Source organism: Stenella coeruleoalba (assembly GCF_951394435.1).
Source record: "Stenella coeruleoalba genome assembly, chromosome: 4".
In the NCBI taxonomy this organism is placed as follows: Eukaryota; Metazoa; Chordata; class Mammalia; order Artiodactyla; family Delphinidae; genus Stenella; species Stenella coeruleoalba.
The window spans coordinates 69,625,073-69,651,064 of record NC_137149.1 but is presented as its reverse complement, the minus strand read 5'-3'; the positions used below and the strand labels follow the sequence as shown (position 1 = coordinate 69,651,064).

General features: G+C 38.9%; 1 protein-coding gene across 1 annotated transcript in view; it reads right to left on the bottom strand.

Moving 5' to 3' along the window:
• The window catches only part of GABRB1 (gamma-aminobutyric acid type A receptor subunit beta1), a 324,119-nt gene extending 317,890 nt beyond the window's left edge, over nt 1–6,229 (bottom strand). Inside the window, exon 1 of the mRNA XM_079919127.1 lies at nt 6,154–6,229. The gene's annotated coding sequence lies outside the window, so the exon portion shown is untranslated. The remainder of the gene's footprint in view (nt 1–6,153) is intronic.
• Between the last annotated feature and the right edge of the window lie 19,763 nt (nt 6,230–25,992).

Sequence of the window (25,992 nt, the reverse complement as noted above, 5' to 3'; positions counted from 1 at the left end):
ATCCATAACCTACTATTTACATCAGTGTGATTCTTGTAATATGTGTATTTACCTGATGACTTTAGAATTATTTTAGCATAAAACCATGAGGCATCTACTCGAGAAGTTTTTTCAAAGTTTCTTCTCTATTGATCCTTTCCCGTTTCTTTCATGGATATACTTATTATTCAAAAAGTAGAAAATAAGCCTGGATATTAATTCAGATGACTACTGAGATCTAAGCTAAGTGTTCTTTAAAAAATTCAATGGTCTCCTCAACCTTTTTGCAGAAATAATTTTCAAGTGTCTGTGAAATTCATCTGAGGGGATTCTGATTGTCAGAGGTAGCAAGGCAAGTTCAGAGAAGATGAATAGCATGTCATGAATATAAAATTATAAAACCGTGCATGTGAAGTGGATTCAAAGTGGATTCATTTAAATTGGAAAAAAAGAGGAGATTTGGGTTATTGCAAGCACAAATGCTGCTTTTCAGATCATGGAAAATAAGAACAAAAAACAAAACATTGCCCATCAAAAATATCTTAACCTTTAACAGCTTTAATTCATTTTTTCTAGGTTCCCCTGCCATTTTCAAAGGTAAAACAATACCATCTAAAAGGTACTCTCTTACGAAATTTGGTGTCTTTCCAGTTTTTGGAAAATTCTAAGTTTTAAGAAAAATCTGTGGGTATTTGGAATCACTGATAGAAAGCTATTTTTGTTTTTTCTCTAGATTGATTTGCCTCCTATTCTACAAACATTAGCTGATTCTTACAGATCACTATGTGCCAAACATTGTTCTAAGGGCTTTATTTATGTTAACTCATTTATTTCCTACAACAACCCTAAAAGGTTATTATAGGAATTAAACTAATATTATTGGCTTATTTCACAGATGAGTGCAGAGAGGTTAAGTAACTTTCCTAATGTCACACAACTAGAAAGTACTGCACTCAAGGTGTCATTATTACTATGCTGAAAACAATGATACCCAGTGAAAATATTATTCCTTATTAATTTTCCCAACTCTAATGACTGCAATCAATATTTTGATAATCTCAGTGGGACAAACTAGAATTTGTCCAGAGGCAGGTAATCAAGTTGATGAGTAGTTGAGAGAGGCATCAAGTAGAGGCTAGATATCAACCCATGAGAATTAGTGTAGTAAGGGTCCTACAGGCTCTATCCAATTCTAAGAATCTAAGATTCCAAGTACATCACTAAATTTTGATGATGATCAGTTGCATAAAGAAGTCATCATAAGAAAAAGAAATAGGGAATATTCTGTATTTCCACTGAGCTGATGTCCTTGGGCCAAATTTTGTGGAGTACATTCAATGGCTGCCTTGAAAAGCTTACAATTCTTCCAATGCTCTTTAGTCGGTAAACAATAGTTAGAATTTATTTTCCTGCCCCAAAGAAGGATTTTTCACAATAATATTCCAGTGGGAAGTCTTCTGTGTACTACAAAGCAACAAATCACCCTTGTGTGATAGAGAATAGAAGACACAGCAATAAGTAGGATGACCACTAATCAGAAGTTTGCTTGGCTTATTTCTCTATAGATGTATTACATGGTATAGTTGCAAAGGTGATTATGTACAATTCTTTCAATCTTTCTCTTACACCCCAACAAATTATATTCTTTAACACTTTCATTATTATTCCAATTTAATCACTATGATTCATTTGGTCTTAGCCATTGACTAGTTTCTATATAGAAATATAAAATATGATTTGAATTCCACTGGAAATAACTATTCTAAACTTTCTTGTGTTGAATAAAAACAATATTGTAGGGGCTTCCCTGGTGGCACAGTGGTTAAGAATCCGCCTGCCAATGCAGGGGACATGGGTTCAAGCCCTGGTCCAGGAAGATCCCACATGCTGTGGAGCAACTACTGAGCCTGCGCTCTAGAGCTCGTGAACCACAATTACTGAGCCTGTGTGCTACAACTACTGAAGCCCGCGTGCCTAGAGCCCATGCTCTGCAACAAGAGAAGCCACTGCAGTGAGAAGCCTGTGCACTGCAATGAAGAGTAACCCCTGCTCGACGCAGCTAGAGAAAGCTTGTGTGCAGCAACGAAGACCCAACACAGCCAAAAATAAATAAAATTTTAAAAATGTATAAAAACAATATTGTAGAAAGATAATTCCTTTAACCATACATACAATGATATAGTTGAATAGAATAACATAATAAAATAATCTAATAAAATTATTTCTCAGTCTAAGTATTAAACTCACTCCACAACAGTTTTAACACAAAGAAATATGAGTTCAATAAAATAATCTGGGTTGCAATAGGGTTGCATTACAGTTTTTCAAGATATCTATAGAAAGCTACCACTTTGGAAAAGATTTCCACCAAAACACTATAAAATATCTTTTTAATATTTCTGGAGGCCATAGGTTTGTTTCTCCCATTTGGCACTGAGAAATAAGTAATAATAATGACTCTAGAATATCAAGTACAGAAAAGACTGTTTCCCTCCTTGGCTTCTACTGATTCATAGCTAGTATATAAACTACTTGCTTTAAACTCAATGTCTTGAACTTCTTCATTGGATTTCTCACAGATGCAAATTATCCCCTCACTCCTCACCTCCATCTACTCCACACACCAGCCTCCAGGCTCATCTGCCTTCCTCCAGATCTCAAAGAACATACAACAACTCACCCAGGTGTCCACAGGGGAAATTAGAAGTCATCCTTTAATTATTGCAATAATCTCTTGACCCTCCTTGATGCCAGTCTTAGCCTTCTTCAATCCAGACTTCAATCCAGTCTAACACTCTGATGTTTTAAGTTTCTTGTCCCCCATGTACTGGCCCCTGCTTTTTCCTCCACACTCATCTCTTAGCACTTTCTGGCCCTTTATGTTTCTGCTACATTATACGGTTTGAAGTTCTCAGAGTGTGCCATTTTGTCGCTCATCTCTGCCTGTTGTTCCCCTCCTTCAAATGGATAACCCCAACCTGTCTTTAGGATTCAACTTGGACCTCACTTCTCTGGAATCTTCCCCTGACTCCTTAACCCTAGATCAGCTGAGATAACTTCACTCTTCATAGCTACTCCTATATGGTTCTCTATACTCTTCCATTTTATTGTAATTCACACTGCATTCTCATTTACCTATTTGTTTGTCTCCATAAAAATCTCTTAAACTTCTTGAGGGTGGCTGCAAGATCATGTTCATTCTCAGATCTACATCTCTTGGAAGAGTGTCCTTGAGGGTAGATACCATGCGGTTAGCTGTTACTAAAGGTTTGTTGTTGAATAACGTTTAAAAAAGCAAAATATTATACCTTGACTTTAAATCCCAACTTCCCTCCCTATTTGTTTCCCTTAGCTGCCAACCCTATTTGTAAATGCAGATCAGCAAGACTGGTGAAACTGCAGTTCTTTCATCATGTACCTTCATAGCCAAGTCCTGATGACAACTTGCCAAGTGTTGGTTGACTCCTGAGCATTTTGTTTTTCTCAATTTCTGGAGTAAAAACTAGCTTCTCTGTTAATTAAGATGGCAGACTGGAGTTTATCTGCAGTTCCTACAAAGAACAGCACCCTCCCTCTTCCTATCTAGAAATACACTTCATAGATGAAGGAGGTGCTTTTGTAAAAATGCCTTCCTAACTTCAAAGAAAAAATGGGCACCCATCTGCCATTTCACTCTCTTTCTGAAATAAGCATTCCACATCTAAGGACCAAGTTTTCAAAACCAGAATATAAAACACTCTATACTTGTACATTTTCTCATCATTTGATTGGTTGCTTTGGCTCTTAAAATAGAAATGTGCTTTCATCTTTCTGTGATGTTTACTGCCATGACATCTGCATGGTTTTTCACACACAGCACTCTGCTGCTAAACATCATGGGATGCGGGTCAGCAGAGATGCTCTCAGGCAAAAGTGATTTTTTTTTCTCTTTAGTTCTACCGTTAAAAGAAGCTGTTGGTTGCAGTGGTAGTGAGGAATTTAGCCCAGAGAAAGAAGGTTAAAATAAAGATACTATGCATCTTAATAAAATGCAGCTTACAGAAATTGTATATTGTACATATTCCATCAGAATGGAACAAAGTAATGGTAATTTCCACTTAGAGTTCTTTTTCTAATAGTCCTCTTTTTTCACATTTAAAAATCTTCCACAAGGCAAAGCTGCTTTTAACTCTGCATTTCTATTCCTCTTATTCTGAGGCTACTGCATGACACATTCCTCTCCTGCAATCCTAGCTTTTGATTCTATGGCAATAATCTGGTTTCATGCACGATTCGTGCATTCATACATGAATTCAACAAATATTTACAGGGCGTTAATCATGTACTGTGCATTGAGACATATGCTGGGGCATGGAGTTGAGCTCAAAAACACATGAGTGCAGACAGTCCCTGCCCTGAGGGAGCCCACTCTAGCGAAGCTGGACACCACGTAAAACTTTCCTTATATGGAAGACTAAATCCAACCTTTTTAGCACAGCATAAGAAATTGTTCACAATTTCACTGCAACCTAACTTCCGAGCCTCACATATATCCAGCCCCCATATGTATCTATGTTACAGACAGTGTCCTATGTTCAGATCCCCTTCATATGCATATGCTTCTACACCTTCCTGACTTCATGCAAACTTACCTCTCTTTCAGAAATACTTGCAAGTCCTCTCTACTATAGTTTAATACCTACTTCTTAATGTTAACTCTTTTACGGTTTCTTTGACTCTGATCTTTGGGTAGAGTTGGCCTCTCATGGTTGAGTATTCCCATAGCTAAGAGTAGATACTTTCTACTTTTTACTTTTATTGTAATATACATATATATTACATATGTATTGTTTTATATATATATATATATATATATATTTGGTTCTCTCCCTACCCTTTACTACACTATACTTTAAGTGCTCTAATATATATATATATATATACATATATATATACACATATATATATATTTTTTTTAATGGGTTCTCTCACTTACCCTTCCCATCCCTGCTTTCCACAACCGGTAGTGGCAAAAGTACAGTGCAGAGCTGACTAAAATGTTACTTAAATCAATGAAATGCGGTGGGAGCACAGAAATGAATAATTGATTCTAGATGAGGAATCAGGAAAGACTTCCAAGAGCAAGGGACCTTTTCACTTAAAATGGCACCAAAATTTAAAAGTGCAAAATTATTTGTATACAAAAATAATCAAAAGACTCATAATACTAATTAAAAGGACAGGAAAATGACACTGTATTGACACTATATTGCTCCTTTTCCTCAAGAACCAGCTTTTCTTTGCTGACCTTTTTTTCTGCTCAGACCCTGTATCTTAAAGAGCCAAACAGAGAGGTGGAGGGGAAGATGGCGGAAGAGTAAGACGCGGAGATCACCTTCCTCCCCACAGATACACCAGAAATACATCTACACGTGGAAAACTCCTACAGAACACCTACTGAACGCTGGCAGAAGACCTCAGACCGCCCAAAAGGCAAGAAACCCCCCACGTACCTGGGTAGGGTAAAAGAAAAAAGAATAAACAGAGACGAAAGCATAGGGACGGGGCCTGCACCAGTGGGAGAGAGCTGTGAAGGAAGAATGGTTTCCACACACTAGGAAGCCCCTTCGCGGGCGGAGACTGCGGGTGGCGGAGGGGGGAAGCTTCGGCGCCGCGGAGGAGAGCACAGCAACAGGGGTGCGGAGGGCAAAGCGGAGAGATTCCCGCACAGAGGATCAGGGCCGACCAGCACTCACCAGCCCGAGAGGCTTGTCTGCTCACCCGCCGGGGCGGGCGGGGCTGGGAGCTGAGGCTCGGGCTTCGGTCAGAGCACAGGGACAGGACTGGGGTTGGTGGCGAGAACACAGCCTGCAGGGGGTTAGTGCACCACGGCTAGCCGGGAGGGAGTTCGGGGAAAAGTCTGGAGCTGCCGAAGAGGCAAGAGACTTTTTCTTCCCTCTTTGTTTCCTGGTGCGCGAGGAGAGGGGATTAAGAGCGCTGCTTAAAGGAGCTCCAGAGACGGGCGCGAGCCGCGGGCTAAAAGCGCGGACCCCAGAGACGGGCATGAGACGCTACGGCTGCTGCTGCCGCCACCAAGAAGCCTGTGTGCGAGCACAGGTTACCATCCACACCCCCCTTCCGGGGAGCCTGTGCAGCCCACCACTGCCAGGGTCCCGGGATCCAGGGACAACTTACCCGGTAGAATGCAAGGTGTGCCTCAGGCTGGTGCAACGTCACACCGGCCTCTGCCGCCGCAGGCTTGCCGCGCACTCCGTGTCCCTCCCTCCCCCCCCCTCCCGGCGTGAGTGAGCCAGAGCCTGCGAATCAGCGGCTCCTTTAACCCCGTTCTGTCAGAGCGAAGAGCAGACGCCCTCCAGCGACCTACACGCAGAGGCGGGGCTAAATCAGAAGCTGAGCCCCTGGGAGCTGTGAGAACAAAGAACAGAAAGGGAAATCTCTCCCAACAGCCTCAGGAGCAGCGGATTAAAGCTCCACAATCAACTTGATATACCCTGCATCTGTGGAATACCGGAATAGACAACGAATCTTCCCATATTGAGGAGGTGGACTTTGAGACCAAGATTTATGATTTTTTTCCCCTTTTCCTCTTTTTGTGAGTGTGTATGTGTATGCTTCTGTGTGAGACTTTGTCTGTATAGCTTTGCTTCCACCATTTGTCCTAGGGTTCTATCCGTCCGTTTTTTTAATTATTTTTTGCTTAATAATAATAATTTATTTATTTATTTTTTTGGTACGTGTGCCTCTCACTGTTGTGGCCTCTCCCGTTGTGGAGCACAGGCTCCGGACGCTCAGGCTCAGCGGCCATGGCTCACAGGCCCAGCCGCTCCGCGGCATGTGGGATCTTCCCGGACCGGGGCACAAACCCGTGTCCCCTGCATCGGCAGGCGGACTCTCAACCACCGCACCACCAGGGAAGCCCTATTTTTTATTTTAATAACTTTATTTTACTTTATCTTCTTTCTTTCTTTCCTTCCTTCCCTCCTTTAGACAACAAATCATCCCAAATTGAGGTGGACTTTGAGAGCAAGATTTATGATTTTTTCCCCTTTTCCTCTTTTTGTGAGTGTGTATGTGTATGCTTCTGTGTGAGATTTTGTCTGTTTAGCTTTGCTTCCACCATTTGTCCCAGGGTTCTATCCGTCCGTTTTTGTTTTTGTTTTTTTCAATTTTTTTCTTAATAATTATTATTTATTTTAATAACTTTATATTTTATTTTACTTTATCTTCTTTCTTTCTTTCTTTTTTCCTTCTTTCCCTCCTTCCTTCCTCCCTACCTCCCTCTCTCCTTTATTTCTTTCTTTCCTTCTTTCTTTCTTTCTTTCTTTCCTTCTTTCCTTCTACTTCTACTAATTCTTTCTTTCTACTTTTTCTCCCTTCTATTCTGAGTCGTGTGGATGAAAGGCTCTTGGTGCTGCAGCCAGGAGTCAGTGCTGTGCCTCTGAGGTGGGAGAGCCAACTTCAGGACACTGGTCCACAAGAGACCTCCCAGCTCCACATAATATCAAATGGCGAAAATCGCCCAGAGATCTCCATCTCAACAACAGCACCCAGCTTCACTCAACGACCAGCAAGCTACAGTGCTGGACACCCTATGCCAAACAACTAGCAACACAGGAACACAACCCCACCCATTAGCAGAGAGGCTGCCTAAAATCATAATAAGTCCACAGACACCCCAAAACACACCACCAGACTTGGACCTGCCCACCAGAAAGACAAGATCCAGACTCATCCATCAGAACACAGGAACTAGTCCCCTCCACCAGGAAGCCTACACAACCCACTGAACCAACATTAGCCACTGGGGACAGACACCAAACACAACGGGAACTACGAACCTGCAGCCTGCAAAAAGGAGACCCCCAAACACAGTAAGATAAGCAAAATCAGAAGACAGAAAAACACACAGCAGATGAAGGAGCAAGATAAAAACCCACCAGGCCTAACAAATGAAGAGGAAATAGGCAGTCTACCTGAAAAAGAATTCAGAATAATGACAGTAAAGATGATCCAAAATCTTGGAAATAGAATAGAGAAAATGCAAGAAACATTTAACAAGGACCTAGAAGAACTAAAGATGAAACAAGCAATGATGAACAACACAATAAATGAAATTAAAAATACTCTAGATGGGATCAATAGCAGAATAACTGAGGCAGAAGAACAGATAAGTGACCTGGAAGATAAAATAGTGGAAATAACTACTGCAGAGCAGAATAAAGAAAAAAGAATGAAAAGAACTGAGGACAGTCTCAGAGACCTCTGAGACAACATTAAACGCACCAACATTCAAATTATAGGAGTTTCAGAAGAAGAAGAGAAAAAGAAAGGGACTGAGAAAATATTTGAAGAGATTATAGTTGAAAACTTCCCTAATTTGGGAAAGGAAATAATTGATCAAGTCCAGGAAGCACAGAGAGTACCATACAGGATAAATCCAAGGAGAAATATGCCAAGACACATATTAATCAAACTGTCAAACATTAAATACAAAGAAAACATATTAAAAGCAGCAAGGGAAAAACAGCAAACAACACACAAGGGAATCTCCATAAGGTTAACAGCTGATCTTTCAGCAGAAACTATGCAAGCCAGAAGGGACTGGCAGGACATATATAAACTGATGAAGGAGAAAAACCTGCAACCAAGATTACTCTACCCAGCAAGGATCTCATTCAGATTTGATGGAGAAATCAAAACCTTTATAGACAAGCAAAAGCTGAGAGAGTTCAGCACCACCAAACCAGTTTTACAACAAATGCTAAAAGAACTTCTCTAGGCAGGAAACACAAGAGAAGGAAAAGACCTACAATAAAGAACCCAAAACACTTGAGAAAATGGAAATAGGAACATACATATCAATAATTACCTTAAATGTCAATGGACTAAATGCTCCCAACAAAAGACACAGATTGGCTGAATGGATACAAAAACAAGACCCATATATATGCTGAGTACAAGAGACCCACTTCAGACCTAGAGATGCATATAGACTGAAAGTAAGGGGATGGAAAAAGATATTCCATGCAAATGGAAACCAAAAGAAAGCTGGAGTAGCAATTCTCATATCAGACAAAATAGACTTTAAAATAAAGACTATTAGAAGAGATAAAGAAGGACACTACATAATGATCAAGGGATCGATCCAAGAAGAAGATATAACAATTGTAAATATTTATGCACCCAACATAGGAGCACCTCAATATATAAGGCAAATACTAACAGCCATAAAAGGGGAAGTCGACAGTAACACATTCGTAGTAGGGGACTTTAACACCCCACTCTCACCAATGGACAGATCATCCAAAATGAAAATAAATAAGGAAACACAAGCTTTAAATGATACATTAAACAAGATGGACTTAATTGATATTTATAGCACATTCCATCCAAAAACAACAGAATACACATTCTTCTCAAGTGCTCATGGAACATTCTCCAGGATAGATCATATCTTGGGTCACAAATCAAGCCTTGGTAAATTTAAGAAAATTGAAATTGTATCAAATATCTTCTGACCACAATGCTATGAGACTAGATATCAATTACAGGAAAAGGTCTGTAAAAAATACAAACACATGGAGGCTAAACAATACACTACTTAATAACGAAGTGATCACTGAAGAAATCAAAGAGGAAATCAAAAACTACCTAGAAACAAATGACAATGGAGACACAACGACCCAAAACCTATGGGATGCAGCAAAAGCAGTTCTAAGAGGGAAGTTTATAGCAATACAAGCCTACCTTAAGAAACAGGAAACATCTCGAATAAACAACCTGACCTTGCACCTAAAGCAATTAGAGAAAGAAGAACAAAAAAAAACCCCAAGGTTAGCAGAAGGAAAGAAAACATAAAAATCAGATCAGAAATAAATGAAAAAGAAATGAAGGAAATGATAGCAAAGATCAATAAAACTAAAAGCTGGTGCTTTGAGAAGATAAACAAAATTGATAAACCATTAGCCAGACTCATCAAGAAAAAAAGGGAGAAGACTCAAATCAATAGAATTAGAAATGAAAAAGGAGAAGTAACAACTGACACTGCAGAAATACAAAAGATCATGAGAGATTACTACAAGCAACTCTATGCCAATAAAATGGACAACCTGGAAGAAATGGACAAATTCTTAGAAAGGCACAACCTGCCAAGACTGAATCAGGAAGAAATAGAAAAAATGAACAGACCAATCACAAGCACTGAAATTGAAACTGTGATTTAAAATCTTTCAACAAACAGTCCAGGACCAAATGGCTTCACAGGCAAATTCTATCAAACATTTAGAGAAGACACCTATCCTTCTCAAACTCTTCCAAAATATAGCAGAGGGAGGAACACTCCCAAACTCATTGTACGAGAGCACCATCACCTTGATACCAAAACCAGACAAGGATGTCACAAAGAAAGAAAACTACAGGCCAATATCACTGATGAACATAGACGCAAAAATCCTCAACAAAATACTAGCAAACAGAATCCAACAGCACATTAAAAGGATCATACACCATGATCAAGTGGGGTTTATTCCAGGAATGCAAGGATTCTTCAATATACGCAAATCAATCAATGTGATAAACCATATTAACAAACTGAAGGAGAAAAACCATATGATCATCTCAGTAGATGCAGAGAAAGCTTTTGACAAAATTCAACACCAATTTATGATAAAAACCCTGCAGAAAGTAGGCATAGAGGGAACTTTCCTCAACTATAATAAAGGGCATATATGACAAACCCACAGCCAACATCATCCTCAATGCTGTAAAACTGAAACCATTTCCACTAAGATCAGGAGCAAGACAAGGTTGCCCACTCTCACCACTCTTATTCAACATAGTTTTGGAAGTTTTAGCAACAGCAATCAGAGAAGAAAAAGAAATAAAAGGAATCCAAATCAGAAAAGAAGAAGTAAAGCTGTCACTGTTTGCAGATGACATGATACTATACATAGAGGATCCTAAAGATGCTACCAGAAAACTACTAGAGCTAATCAATGAATTTGGTAAAGTAGCAGGATACAAAATTAATGCACAGAAACCTCTGGCATTCCTATACACTAATGATGAAAAATCTGAAAGTGAAATCAAGAAAACAGTCCGATTTACCATTGCAAGAAAAAGAACAAAATATCTAGGATAAACCTACCTAAGGAAACAAAAGACCTGTATGCAGAAAATTATAAGACACTGATGAAAGAAATTAAGATGATACATATAGATGGAGAGATATACCATGTTCTTGGATTGGAAGAATCAACATTGTGAAAATGACTCTACAACCCAAAGCAATCTACAGATTCAATGCAATCCCTATCAAACTACCACTGGCATTTTTCACAGAACTAAAACAACAAATTTCACAATTTTTATGGAAACACAAAAGACCCCGAATAGCCAAAGCAATCTTGAGAACGAGAAATAGAGCTGGAGGAATCAGGCTCCCTGACTTCAGACTATACTACAAAGCTACAGTAATCAAGACAGTATGGTTCTGGCACAAAAACAGAAAGATAGATCAATGCAACAGGATAGAAAGCCCAGAGATAAACCCACGCACATATGGTCACCTTATCTTTGATAAAGGATGCAGGAATATACAGTGGAGAAAGGACAGCCTCTTCAATAAATGGTGCTGGGAAAACTGCACAGGTACATGTAAAAGTATGAGATTAGATCACTCCCTAACACCATGCACAAAAATAAGCTCAAAATGGATTAAAGACCTAAATGTGAGGCCAGAAACTATCAAACTCTTAGAGGAAAACATAGGCAGAATACTCTATGACATAAATCACAGCAAGATCCTTTTTGACCCACCTCCTAGAGAAATGGAAATAAAAACAAAAATAAACAAATGGGACCTAATGAAACTTCAAAGCTTTTTCACAGCGAAGGAAACCATAAACAAGACCAAAAGACAACCCTCAGAATGGGAGAAAATGTTTGCAAATGAAGCAACTGTCAAAGGATTAATCTCCAAAATTATAAGCAGCTCATGCAGCTCAATAACAAAAAAAAACCCAATCCATAAATGGGCAGAAGACCTAAATAGACATTTCTCCAAAGAAGATATACAGATTGCCAACAAACACATGAAAGAATGCTCAACATCACTAGTCATTAGAGAAATGCAAATCAAAACTACAATGAGATATCATCTCACACCAGTCAGAATGGCCATCATCAAAAAATCTAGAAACAATAAATGCTGGAGAGGGTGTGGAGAAAAGGGAACACTCTTGCACTGCTGGTGGGAATGTGAATTGGTTCAGCCACTATGGAGAACAGTATGGAGGTTCCTTAAAAAACTACAAATAGAACTACCATATGACCCAGCAATCCCACTACTGGGCATATACCCTGAGAAAACAATATTTCAAAAAGAGTCATGTATCACAGTGTTCACTGCAGCTCTATTTACAATAGCCAGGAGATGGAAACAACCTAAGTGTCCATCATTGGATGAATGGATAAAGAAGATGTGGCACATATATACAATGGAATATTACTCAGCCCTAAAAAGAAACGAAATTGAGCTATTTGTAATGAGGTGGATGGACCTAGAGTCTGTCATACAGAGAGAAGTCAGAAAGAGAAAGACAAATACCATATGCTAACACATATATATATGGAATTTAAGAGAAAAAAATGTCATGAAGAACCTAGGGGTAAGACAGGAATAAAGACACAGACCTACTAGAGAATGGACTTGAGGATATGGGGAGGGGAAAGGGTAAGTTGTGACAAAGAGACAGAGAGGCATGGACATATATACACTACCAAACGTAAGGTAGATAGCTAGTGGGAAGCAGCCGCATAGCACAGGGAGATCAGCTCGGTGCTTTGTGACCGCCTGGAGGGGTGGGATAGGGAGGGTGGGAGGGAGGGAGACGCAAGAGGGAAGAGATATGGGAACATATGTATATGTATAACTGATTCACTTTGTTTTAAAGCACAAACTAACACACCTTTGTAAAGCAATTATACTGCAATAAAGATGTAAAAAAAAAAAAAAAAAAAGAGCCAAACAGCCTCCTGAAATAAAGACACATTTGAAATCTGTTATCAGTGGTTTTACTCTCTTAGATATAATTTTATAAATTAATAATAGACAAACATGATCCTGCATGAGTTATTATCTTTAAAGTGTTATTAAATAGGGCTTCCCTGGTGACGCAGTGGTTGAGAGTCTGCCTTCTGATGCAGGGGACACGGTTTCGTGCCCCGGTTCGGGAAGATCCCACATGCCGCGGAGCGGCTGGGCCCGTGAGCCATGGCCGCTGAGCCTGCGCGTCCGGAGCCTGTGCTCCGCAACGGGAGAGGCCAGAACAGTGAGAGGCCCATGTACCGCAAAAAAAAAAAAAAAAAGTAAAATGTTATTAAATAAATATTCCTTAACAAAATTTCCTCCAGAAATAATTATATAGTTATTTGATTTTTGTTGCACTTTAATTAGAAATAGGTCCCCATTCTCTGAAAATGTAAAACAAAATAGCATTCTCTTGAATTGTCTCTTAAGTCTTTGAAACTCTGAGCATATAATTTTAATATAAAAAATAACTGAAATAAGTCTACATAATCTGATTGCTTTATTATTTTTCTCTTCTGATAATCTCTAAATGTGGTTTCCAGTGTAAAATAGAACATAAATATTCTTAATTCAAACCATGTAGGCAAATTTACAACTAAATGCCTCTTTTGTAATCACTAAATAAGGCATTTAACTAAGAATGTTGTTTACAGAAAAGTGTTTGGTTGACTTTTTTAAAGTGAATTTAACGCTCATTAAAGCAGAGTATTGACAGCCCTAGATATCTCTTGGACATACTTGTAGAAGCGAGCAAAATTCGTCCTTCATCCTATAGTGATTTCCCCCAGTTTCTTGCTCAAAAACTACCCGGAAACCCTAGAGAAATGTCTCTGCAGGTGTGCTGAGTGAAGATTTTTTTAAAATCCCAGCTGAAATATATCTTGCTTCTGTAGCATCTAAAGGACAGCATGGGGTTCTGAGGCCTGCAGACAATGAGCAATCCATTCACTCAGAAAAACTTTTTAGTATATTTTTTAGCATGAACTTTATTTGTATTTAAGAGGAGAGGTACAGTTTTAATGATCACTATGAACTTCCATCAGCAGGTAGACATCTTTGTCTAGCTCAAGGGAAGGGCAAGGAACTGCGTAGAGATACCTTGCCATTGGGGTAATTCATAAGATATGTTCCACTACAGTTCATATTCTGTCCTTGGAGAGATGAAAATGAATCACTATAACAGTGACTCTCAGTCTTTCTTTTATTTAATACACCTGAGGAATATGACCAAACTCCTATTTCCCACCAGGTACAGTGGCCTGAGGTCATGATGTTCCTACTATTTGAGAAACACTGCTCTGTAATTTATTTAAATGTTTTCTCCTTTGATGGAATTGTCACACCAAGATGGAGATTATTTACCATGGCTGTACCTATACAGTCTTGTTACCTATATTGTCAAATGTGAAAGAGAGTAGAAAGTACTTTGTCCTGCCCCAGAAGCCAGAACTATAACCAATGGAGGGAAATCACTGAAACTTAGCTTTCTTTTCCCTTGAGTGTACAGAGCGGCTCAACAATAAGACACGACCAATAATGTAAAGGATTGCTTCTATAGAGCTGCATTGTCTTTCAATGAAAATTTTAAGAAGATACTAAGTGATATCTACCTGGGGTTATTATAGAAAAAAGAACATGTTCCATTGGGAAAATCCTGATTGGTATCACAATACTAAGTGTCACAATACAGTAGTACAACATCACAGTACCTCACCTCACTCACTAGCACATCAATTTCTTAAACAATTATTTAACCTTAGGCAATTTATAGAAACCTGACTCACGGTGAGTTAGTCAATTTTTTTTTCTTTGTGGTACGCAGGCCTCTCACTGTTGTGGCCTCTCCCGTTGCGGAGCACAGGCTCCGGACGCGCAGGCTCAGCGGCCATGGCTCACGGGCCTAGCTGCTCCGAGGCATGTGGGATCTTCCCGGACCGGGGCACGAACCGGCGTCCCCTGCATCGGCTGGCAGACTCTCAACCACTGCGGCACCAGGGAAGCTGGAGTCAGTCAATTTTTAACCTACACATGTGTCTATAGTGTTGTGAGATTAACATGATATAATGAATATTAATGCTCATTTTGGAACCTAGTCCTATTGGATGCTATGAAATATAACGCATCTTCAGCCTTATGTTATAAATCAGTCTCAATACATTACCCTGTTAGGACTGTCATTTGGAAAAACTTAAACAAAACAATAAAATAACATTTGGTAGAAACCCTAATTAGGGAAAGAAATAGTTCCAAATGACAGATAGCAGAAGGGTTTGGAGTTCTTCCTCTGTGAAAATGACAACATTCACTTATAAAGTTTTATAATAAAATGCCAACCCAGTAATGAGCTCTTTGAACTAGGTACAGTAAATCAATACCCCCCCAAAGTAAATGATGCCTATATTGATTTGGGGTGAGACAGGGAGACAACTCCAGGGAAGCCTTGGCAAATTTTAATGAAGCTGAAATGGAAATAAAGGTAGAAGAAAGAAAAAATTTAACTGAAAAACACTTTTGTGTGTGTGTGTGCTGACAAACTACATTCCATATTACCATGCTAATTTTTAGTAACAGAGAAATGAATGACAGCAGTTGTGTCCAATGCACTTTAAGAAGAGGCTGTGGAAAGACAGGTCATGTGCCACTAAGTATTGAATATATCCCAATTTGACAAGACCAGATGAGTGCTACAGTGTGTCAAGTTTCGTAATCACAGATACTACTGCATTGCTAAGTTTTTGAGAAATAAGCTGGAAGTACTGAGAGATCTTGGATTAGAGAAAGACTAATCATAAATCTAAGTAACACAAGATTAACTATAAAATTCCTGGTTTGTGCAGAAATTCATATGTTGTTTTAAAAATCTTTTACCTGGGATCCATTGAATATAAATGTCATGAGATCAAGAAGAGAATAAACATTTAAGGTTATTCCCTCTTTTAATTCTAATATCATTTTTATTCATTTATTCAATAAATATGTATTAAGCACCAATTACATGCCAGACAACATTCTAGGTACAGGAGAACCAGCAATGAATAAAACAGAAAAACTCCATGTACTAATGAGCCTTACATCCTAATGGAAAGAGAAAGATAATGAACAACAGAAATAAGTAAAATATATGTAAAATGGTTTTGTATATTTTATGTAAAAGGGACGTGAAAAAAAAATAAAGCAAAAAAATTGAAATTGGGTGGAAGTGGGAGGTTTCAATTCCAATTTATTTGTGGTCATGAAATATTCTCTTAATGGGAGTCACTGGAACAAAGACCCATATAAGGTATACAGGCGAGTCCCCAGCTATCAAAGTAAAGAGATTTTTAGTCACAGGGACACCAAACCCCAAGTCCTGAAGCAGAAGCCTGCCAGGTGAGTTCTAGGAAGAGCAAGGTGGTCAGTGTGGCTGGAGAAGGGGAAGTGAGAGGAAGAAGAGTAGGGGATAAAGTCACAGGAAATGATGGGACAGATGGCATGGGGCCTTGAAGGCCATAATGAGTTTCGTTTTCACTCCGTTTGAGATTGGAAGCCACTGGAGGATTCTGAGCAGAAATGAGACATGATCTGTTTGGTTTCTTTTTTGTAATAGGGTCACTCTGGATGCTATTTTGAGAAGAGAATGTAAGCAATCATGGGCAGAAGAAGGGAGACCCAACCTTATTAGTCACATTGGTTTTCTCTTGCTGCTGTAACGAGTGACAAGAAACTTAGGAGCTTAAAATAGTACAATTTTGTTATCTTACAGTTCTGTAGGTTAGAAGTCTGCACACGTTTCTCTGGGCAAAACTCAAGGTGTCAGGAGGGCTGGTTCCTTTCTGAAAGCTCTAGGGCAGAATCCATTTCCTGGCTTTTTCCAGTTTCGAGTGGCTGCCCATATTTCTTGGCTCGTGACCTTTCCTCCACTTTCAGAACCTGCAAAGCTGCATCTCTCTTAATGTCCTTTCAGTGGAACGGCTCACTCTGACTCTGATCATTCTTCTTTCTTACCACATGCTGGAAATGTTCTCCATTTTTAAGGACCCAGTGATTAGATTGCATTTACCTGGGTAATTCAGGATAATGTCCCCATCTCAAGATCCTTAACTTAATCTTCTCTGCAAAGTCCCTTTTGCCATTTAAGGGACCATATTCACAGGGTCTAAGGACTAGGACATGTGCATCTTTAGGAAATGGGATGGAGAGACATGATTCTGCCTACCACACACATTTACTACAATCTACTTTTTACTTATATTATTCTTATTTGTGCATGTACCTTGTTCCCTTTACAAAACCACTTATTCTCTGCAGGGTTCGACTTGGTGGGTCTATTTCACCTCGGTAGCCATGTCTCGTTCCCAGTACCTAGTCCTTTCTTGGCTAGCCTGTCTCACTGCCTACTTAGCTTGCAGTTTCCATTCTAATCAGCAAAAGGTAAGGCAAAATAGAGTAATAATAGAATCCCAAAGACTTCTAGGATCTAAAATCAATTACAGGGTATAGGAGGTTGTATTTACTCTCCATGCATAGGAATTTTTATATTCACACTGGCATGGTCATAGAAAAGGGATCCCTGAAGATATATAAAAGTATACGAGACCACCATCAGTGTGAAGGCAGGAGGACAGACTATATGACATATGGAGTTGTGTTTCCAGCTCTAGGACTCCATGACAAAAGTCCCTTAAATGAATAAAAATGGGCTCACTAAAAGCAAAGTGAAATATTTGCCATTAGTCTACTCTAAGCACTTTATATTTTCAAAGATTTTTCATTGTTCCTCAAACATATGGTTAGTCTATCAGATGTTTCCCCCCCCACGATAAAGTTTAATATAAAGTAATGATTCTCATTTAAATTCCAGGTAAGGATGATCTATGGCTTATGGAATCTGATGCATGTGACTGATCTTTGGAATGAAAGTCCTCATTAAGTTATCAAAGATAATAGTCACTTCCATTGAAGAATAAGCACAATTTGCAAAGAATACATTAATATCCACATCTGTGATATTTCGAGAGAGAGTAACTCAGCAGTGACAGCTAGTGAAAGTGACTGACAAATGTGAAGATTAAAAGATTAGTATGAATCAAGAATCAGTTTATGAATTTCATGAGTCATAAGTGTTCGCAGTGTTTCTGCCAGGCCTCACCAGCCTGCAGGTACAAATGGTATGGGGTTCAGAGTTGTCATTGTGTTCCAACAGCCCTTGCTCCCCATTTGCACATACATGACACCTCCTCCTTATAAACTTCTCAAACATGCACTTGAACCAGGCTTTTCAGCTGTAGTCTTTATTTGCTAAGCAGAGTACCTTTCCTCTTTTCTTGTCCTGGACTTCTTTTCTGGGAACTGCAGAATTGTTCATGTGTTGTCTCATGAACACAGACCGCTGTCACCCTTGCCAGGTACGGCTACTGGGGGCTTGTGGTACTTCTGTTGGTCTGTCATGTCTGCTGGCACCTGCCTAACCCCACCATCGCTTCTGGGACATTCAAGTTGCCAGAGTTGTTTAGAGTTCTATCAAAATGAGAAAGTGCATTTATTCCTCCTTTCTGCGTAAACTCTGTTAAATATTCTTTTGAAGGGGTTCCAAAGCATTGTGCCCCACGTCTTACTACGTTTAGTGAATGAGTGAATGACTTTTAAGTTTGCATTTAGCAGTCCCATTCGTTACCAAACCCTCAGACAAATACTGTATCAGGGATTTTTTTTCTACGCTAGGTTTTTCTGCCTTGACATTTTTTTCCTTTGCATCTTCTCAAATTCTCATTCAAGTTGGCCCCTAGCAGGTGTGGTTTACCAGTTCAACAGACACACTCCAGACTTTCAATCCTAATAGGAAATATAGCTTAAGCTAAAGCTTGGGCCCTCTACACATGTAAAAGACTTAGATTAATTAAACAGTGAAGTCTGAAAAATTATGTGATTAGAATAAAACTTTTTTCATTCCTACTTTTTCAAAACTGTGTTTAAAAAATTTTTGTTTCCTAGCATGTTTTTTTCAACTGCTGCCCAAAGAGCTGTTCTGGTTCAAAGAGGATAATTCTCTATAAAACCAGTTGTTTAAGATAATGGTAAGACCTGTGGTGGGGCACTGATCTCCATCATTATTTGAAATAACAGAGCAATGACTACAGTTAAACTGTGAATAAAGTCAGAAACTAGTCGTGCCAACTGATATCTATAACATGACCTCAGATTCACATATTCCTTCCTTTAGTTATTTGTTCATTCAGCAACTGTTTAATAAATTCTGAAGACGTTCCAGGCTCTTCTGAATTTCTGCAGAGTAATGGTGAGCAAAAGCAAATTTAATCATACAAATTAAGGCATAATTACAGTGACAAATGCTATAAAGAAAGGGGTTATGAGGGACCGTGGGGAGAACAGACCCACAGTGTGGCCAGAGGAAATCTCTGAGGCAGAAATAATTGAACAGAGATAGGTGGGATGAGTGGGATTTAATCAGGGGAAAAAGGGAAAGGAAACATAGCTCAGACAGAGACCCCAGTGTATAAGAAGGCCCAGACCAAGACTCCGAAAGGAGGCTACATAGATGGAGGGCAGAAAGGGACCAGGGAGGGGCATCGTGTTCAGTGAAGCTAGTGGAGAAGCCGGGGAAGAGCATGAAAAGAACATGAAAAGACTTGGAAGAATTTAGTCTTTATCCTAAATGCAGCTGAAAGTCAGAGGAAAAATTTATGTCTGGTAGGTAGGATGTGGGGAGGGCAGGAAAAATCTGCAGGACTTGGTAATGAACTGGAAATGGGGAGGAGAGAAGACCACGGTGACTCCTAGCCTTGAGGAACAGAATGAATGGACGGTTGTGGCACTCATTGGGCCAAGAGGCTGATTGGAGGGGAGAGTCACGAGAAAAGTTTCTTTTTTTTTTTTAATTTTTGTTTTCTATTGGAATATAGTTGATTTACAGTGTTGTGTTAGTTTCAGGTGTACGGCAAAGTGATTCAGTTACACATATACGTATATCCATTCTTTTTCAGATTCTTTTCCCATATATGTTATTACAGAGTATTGAGTAGAGTTCCCTGTGCTATACAGTAGGTCCTTGTTGGTGATCTATTTTATATACAGTAGTGTATATATGTTAATCCCAAACTCGTAATTTATCCCTCCGCCTGCCTTTCCCCTTTGGTAACCGTAAGTTTGTTTTCAACGTCTGTCAGGTTGTTTCTGTTTTGTAAGCTCAGAATGTCACCACTTTAATACAGGGAGGAAGACTGTCATGTAAAGAAATAACTTGACCCTGTTATCTTGATATTTATCTCTCCCTTCTGAACCTAACACAGGTTCTGATATTCAGTGAGAGCTTAACAATGAGCTATTACAAGGTTTCTCAAGCTTAGCACTGCAGACTTTTCAAGCAGGACAATTCTTTGTTGTGGGAGCTGTCCTGCGAATTGCAGGATGTTTAGCAGCGTCCCTGGTCCCTACCCACTAGGTGCCAGTAGCAAGCAGCCTTCTCCTTAGATGTCACAACCAAAAATATTCCAGACACAGCCCAGGGTCCCCTGGGGGACAAAATTGCCCTGTGGGATAAATGAACTGATCATATTAAAATATGATTAGTGCTATTATTGAGCTGTACGCAGTGGGACCAGACTATAAGAAATCTATACTGTTTGAGGAGATAGGAGACACTGCCTGGAAAAGTCTCATAGAAGAAGTGATGCTTCGGGTGGCCCATGATGAAAGAGTAGAAAAGAACTACGTAGAAAAAAACCATTCCTGGCAGGCACACATGTATGCCTCCCGCTGTAAGACATGTGCAGGCTTGACTGCTCACCCCTATGCTACACTGGTCCATACTTTCTTGTCCATGCACTCCTATCTTTTTGAGGTCTTTGGGTAACGTTTGCTTATATCCACACCTGTATTGTATTAGGTTCTCTAATCTTTAGTAGTTAGAGACACAGACTTCTTTTCATTTCCCTGAAGGCTTGAGATCAATAGAAAGGGTCAGCATAAGCCAGGGTTCCTGTCCTTAATTCTTGAGGGAGAGAAAAGATAATCAAGGTGAGAGCACACCAACTCCAAAATATTCCAATATGCTATGGCTAATACCTCAATAATTTGCCCAATGTTGTGTCTGTCAGGTCAGCTGCCAGGAAAATATCCATCAGTGTGATTTTCACCCAACTTCTTCACTTTACCTTGTCTTCCTACCATCAGATTCCAGTTCTGCACAATTCTTGGATTTGAATGTTTCAGATGACTCAGAGGAAACACTGTAAAATGGCTTTATATGACAAATTTTATGCAATTTTGTAATCTAAAATAGATGGGAGTCTATTGTGGGAAAGGCTGGTTACAATTGATTGTATTAGACATTTTCTATTTCATGAAATTAATAGCATGTCATTCAAACTTCTTTGCTAACAGCTTACTTTCAATTTCCTACCCCTTAGATGGGTCATGTATGGCATTAATAACTTTCCCAATCATAGCAGTAATTGTTTTTACATTCAACTAAAATGTCTGATAACATTAGCAGTTTCCTGATTAAAAAACGTACTGAAGGAAGAATAGTCACAAATGTGATAGAACTAAAATGACATTAGGCAGAAATTATTCTCTAGAATTATCAAAGGAAGACATGTGGTTTCTGCCCTAAATCTGCTACTTGCAAATAAATTGATAACAATCGGGATATTTTTACTACCTACTTCCATGTAGTTTCTATTATCCTCCCAGATTTTAATAGTATAAAATGTAACCATAGTATATAGAGTAATAATTCTTTTTTTCCATCAGACAAAACTGACCATATATCTTATTACTGACTATCTGATTATGTGATTACAAGTAATATTAGAATCCTTAAACAATTTATTATTTTCTCCTTTATTTATAAAACATTATATGTTTCAGACCTTCTATTTAAAGCCTCTTGATGCTATATGGTTTTTTAACATATATATATTTGATTTTCATATATTCTCCACTCAAACTCTGTGAAAGAGTAGGAATTAGTATTCTCAATTTCCTATTTCTCAATTTCCTATTTCTCAACCATTGAGAAAATAGTCTCAAATGGTTACACATAACCCACTTCAGACTGGCACTTTGAGGTGAACTGGATTAGAACACAGCTCTTTGTTTCCCAAAGTCAAGGCTTTCCCCCATAAGCTCACGTACTATTGAGAAAAGGCAGATTATGGGGACTTGCTGAGGCAGAAAGGGAGAATGATGAGCTGCACTTTTAGGAATAAAATCTAAGGACACAGTCCACTGAATCACATTAGAACCTCAGAAGTACAAAAATGGCTGGAGAACAGAGATCCCCAAAGGGAAAAACATCTAAGTTTTTAAAGATCTTTCCTTTACCTCTTTCCCCAGGCCAATGTTTGTGCTTGTGATTAATAGTGAAACACATGAAAATTTCTTTGTGCTTCAAAAAGAAAAGCTGGAGTATTAAAGACAAATATAAGATTAAAGACTTAAATGTAAGACATGACACCATAAAACTCCTAGAAGAGAACATAGGCAAAATATTCTGTGACATAAGTGATAGCAATATTCTTTTAGGTCAGTCTCCCAAGGCAAAAGAAATAAAAGCAGAAATAAACAAAGGAACCTAATCATATTTATAAGCTTTTTCACAACAAAGGAAACCATAAACAAAACAAAAAGACAACCTACGGACTGGGAGAAAATATTTGCAAACAATGTCACAGCCAAGGGATTAATTTCTAAAATATACAAACAGCTCATACAGCTCAATATCAAAAAAGCAACCCAACCAAAAATAGGACAGAAGACCTAAACAGACATGTCTCCAAAGAAGACATGCAGATTGGCTAGTGGGCACATGAAAAAATGATCAACAACTGCTCATTATCAGAGAAACGTGAATCAAAACTACAATGAGGTATCACCTCACACCAGTCAGAATCACCATCACCAAAAAGTCTACAAATAATAAATGCTGGAGAGGGTGTGGAGAAAAGGGAACCCTCCCACATTGTTGGCAGGAGTGGAAATTGGTGCAGCCACTGTGGAAAACATATGAACCAGCAATACCAATTCTAGGTATTCATCTAATTTGAAAAGATGCATGCACCCCAATGTTCATAAAAGCACTCTTTACAATAGCTAAGACATGGAAGCAAACTAAAAGTCCATCAACAGATGAATGGATAAAGAAAATGTGGTACACACACACACACACACACACACACACACACACACAATGGAGTATTACTCAGCCATTAAAAAAGAATGAATTAATGCCATTTTCAGCAACATGGATGGACCTGGAAATTATCATACTAAGTGAAGAAAGTTAGACAGAGAAAGGCAAATATTATATGATATCACTTATATGTGGAATCTAAAAAATAGTACAGATAAATTTATTTACAAGACAGAAACAGACTACAAACATAGAAAACAAACTTATGGTTATCAAAGGGGAAGGGAGGGAGGGATAACTTAGGAGTATGAGATTAACATATATACACTACTATATATAAATACATAAACAGTAAGGACCTACTGTGTAACACAGGGAACTATATTCAATATCTTGTAATAACATATAATGGAAAATAATCTGAAAAATTATATATATAATAGTATATATATATAAAAGTGTATATACATATAAAAAACTGAAACTAACAATATGGCTGTATACCTGAAACTAACAGTATTGTAAATCAGCTATTTAATCAGTCTCTATTTCTGCTTTGCAAATAAGATCATCTATACCATTTTTTTAGATTCCACATACATACAATGTAATATTACTCAGCCATTAAAAGGAACAAAATTGGGTCATCTGTAGAGATGTGGATGGACCTAGAGAGTGTCATACAGAGTGCATTAACTCAGAAAGAGAAAAACAAATATTGTATATTAACGCATATATGTGGAATCCAAAAATCTTATTTTTACAGAGACAGGCCCTGCAAACATTGGCTACAGCTAGGAAATATTACAGTTAATAGATCTCTTTGTGAAGTCATGCAGGCTGATGGAACGATGGTCAGCAGCTTAGTCTTTGGATGGGCAGTAGCAGCTGCTGGTTCAGTGGTTAATGCATCATTTCTTAAATATTTAATACAATAAGAATTCCATGCTTATGGGTCCTTGTAACGTCTGCTGGACTTCTCAATGACACAGCTGCAAAGTAAAGAAACCAACCCTTCTTCAGGGTTCCAGGCTGGAGCCCACGTGGTTCTTCCATAGGTGCTTCCTGCTTCTCCAGCCTCATTCCTACCACTTTTCTTCCTCTTCCTAAGCCTGGCCATGCAAACATGCCAGGCTCTTCCACTAGGATTCATCACTGGCTTTTCTTCCACTAGGATTCATCACTGGCTTTTCTCCCAGCCTAGTACTCCTGGTCTTTACATTTCTAGGTGCTTCTCCTTCTCCAGGTCTCAGTTTAGAGTCACTTCCTTAGACAGGCCTCCCTCGTCTCCCCATTTAAAGTCATTTTTCTTTGACCCAGATGTTTCCTATCTCAGCCTCTTATATGCAGTATTGCATTTGTTTATTGTTTGCCCCCTTCCATGAGGGCAGTAATTATGCTCTCTTAGTGTTCAATAAACATCTGCTGAAGGAATTCTAATGCCTCACATTTTTCTGAAAGTAGGAAAAGCAGTCAACTTTCTAATTTTCAAGTGCATTCACGGAGTGGATATCTTATACAATTTCATGTTTCTTGCCCTCCATCACTTCCGCTAAACACCATAGTAAATAAGAATTAAAATAATTCCCAGATTAACATTTCCATGTAATATCATGACATATAGAAATTACCATTTTAATATATGTATAATTAAGAAGGAACTATTTCTCCCAGGCCCTAAGTAGGTTCCTAGGCTGCAAAAGCAACGCTAGCTTCTTTGTATCCAAAGTTTGCTACCTCCTATTGAATGGTATGCTAAGTGCTTTACACACATTTTCTTCCTCAGTTCCTCAAATAATCCTACATTAAGTTTTATTATCTTAATTTTTCAAATGAGGAAAACAAACCTTAAAACATGATGCTAATTTGAGAGAGTGCTTGTTTGTTAAGATCTGTCTGACTGCAAGCTCTTTTCACCATACTATGCTGTTTCCCCAAGGTACTTTCAAAAAGTTTATTCAAAGGAAATTTTTATAATATTATGGGATCATGTAGGATTAATAATCACAGGGCTTTAAACTAGATATTCTAGGATTTGACCTTCCTGTCTGGTAAACCCTGAAAATCAGGTATTAAGGCTAACATATTTTATTATGTCATATGTCTGGCGTTCTAGCTGAGCCTAAATTGAACTTCAGATACATCCTGGCATGTCTCATGGGTTGGTGAGGTCAAAAGATTATCATCTTTCCCCAATGTCTCTTTGCTTGTAGGGATTTACACCTGCTTATTTCCAGTAGAGAAACGTGCTTGTGGGAAGGGGAAGTCCTTGTGTGCTTGCTTGAATAGAGAGAAAAATGGTCAATAGGAACAATAGCCTGGTTTCATTACTGTGATGATGAATTTTGTGTGTTGAGCTGACTGGTCTCATGGATGCCTGTAGAGCTAGTAAAACAATATATCTTGATGTGTCTGTCAAGGTGCTTCTGGAAGAGATTAGCATTTGATTCAGTAGACTGAGGAAAGAGATTTGCTCATTCAAATGCGGGCAGGCATTATCCAATCCATTGAGGGCCCCAAGAGAACATAAAAGCAAAGGAAGGGCGAATTCTCTCTCTTCTTGAGCTGAGCGGTCCATCTCCTACCCCTGGACATCTGAGCTCCTAGATCTTGGGATTTGCAGCTGTGGGACTCACACAAGCAGCTCCTGGTGTGCAGGCTTTCAAAGTAGGACTGAATTACACCACCAGCTTTCTTGGGTCTCCAGTTTGCAGACAGCAGATCGTGGGACTTCTTGGCCTCCATAGCTGTGCAAGCCAATTCCTATAATAAATCTCCTCTAACTTACATC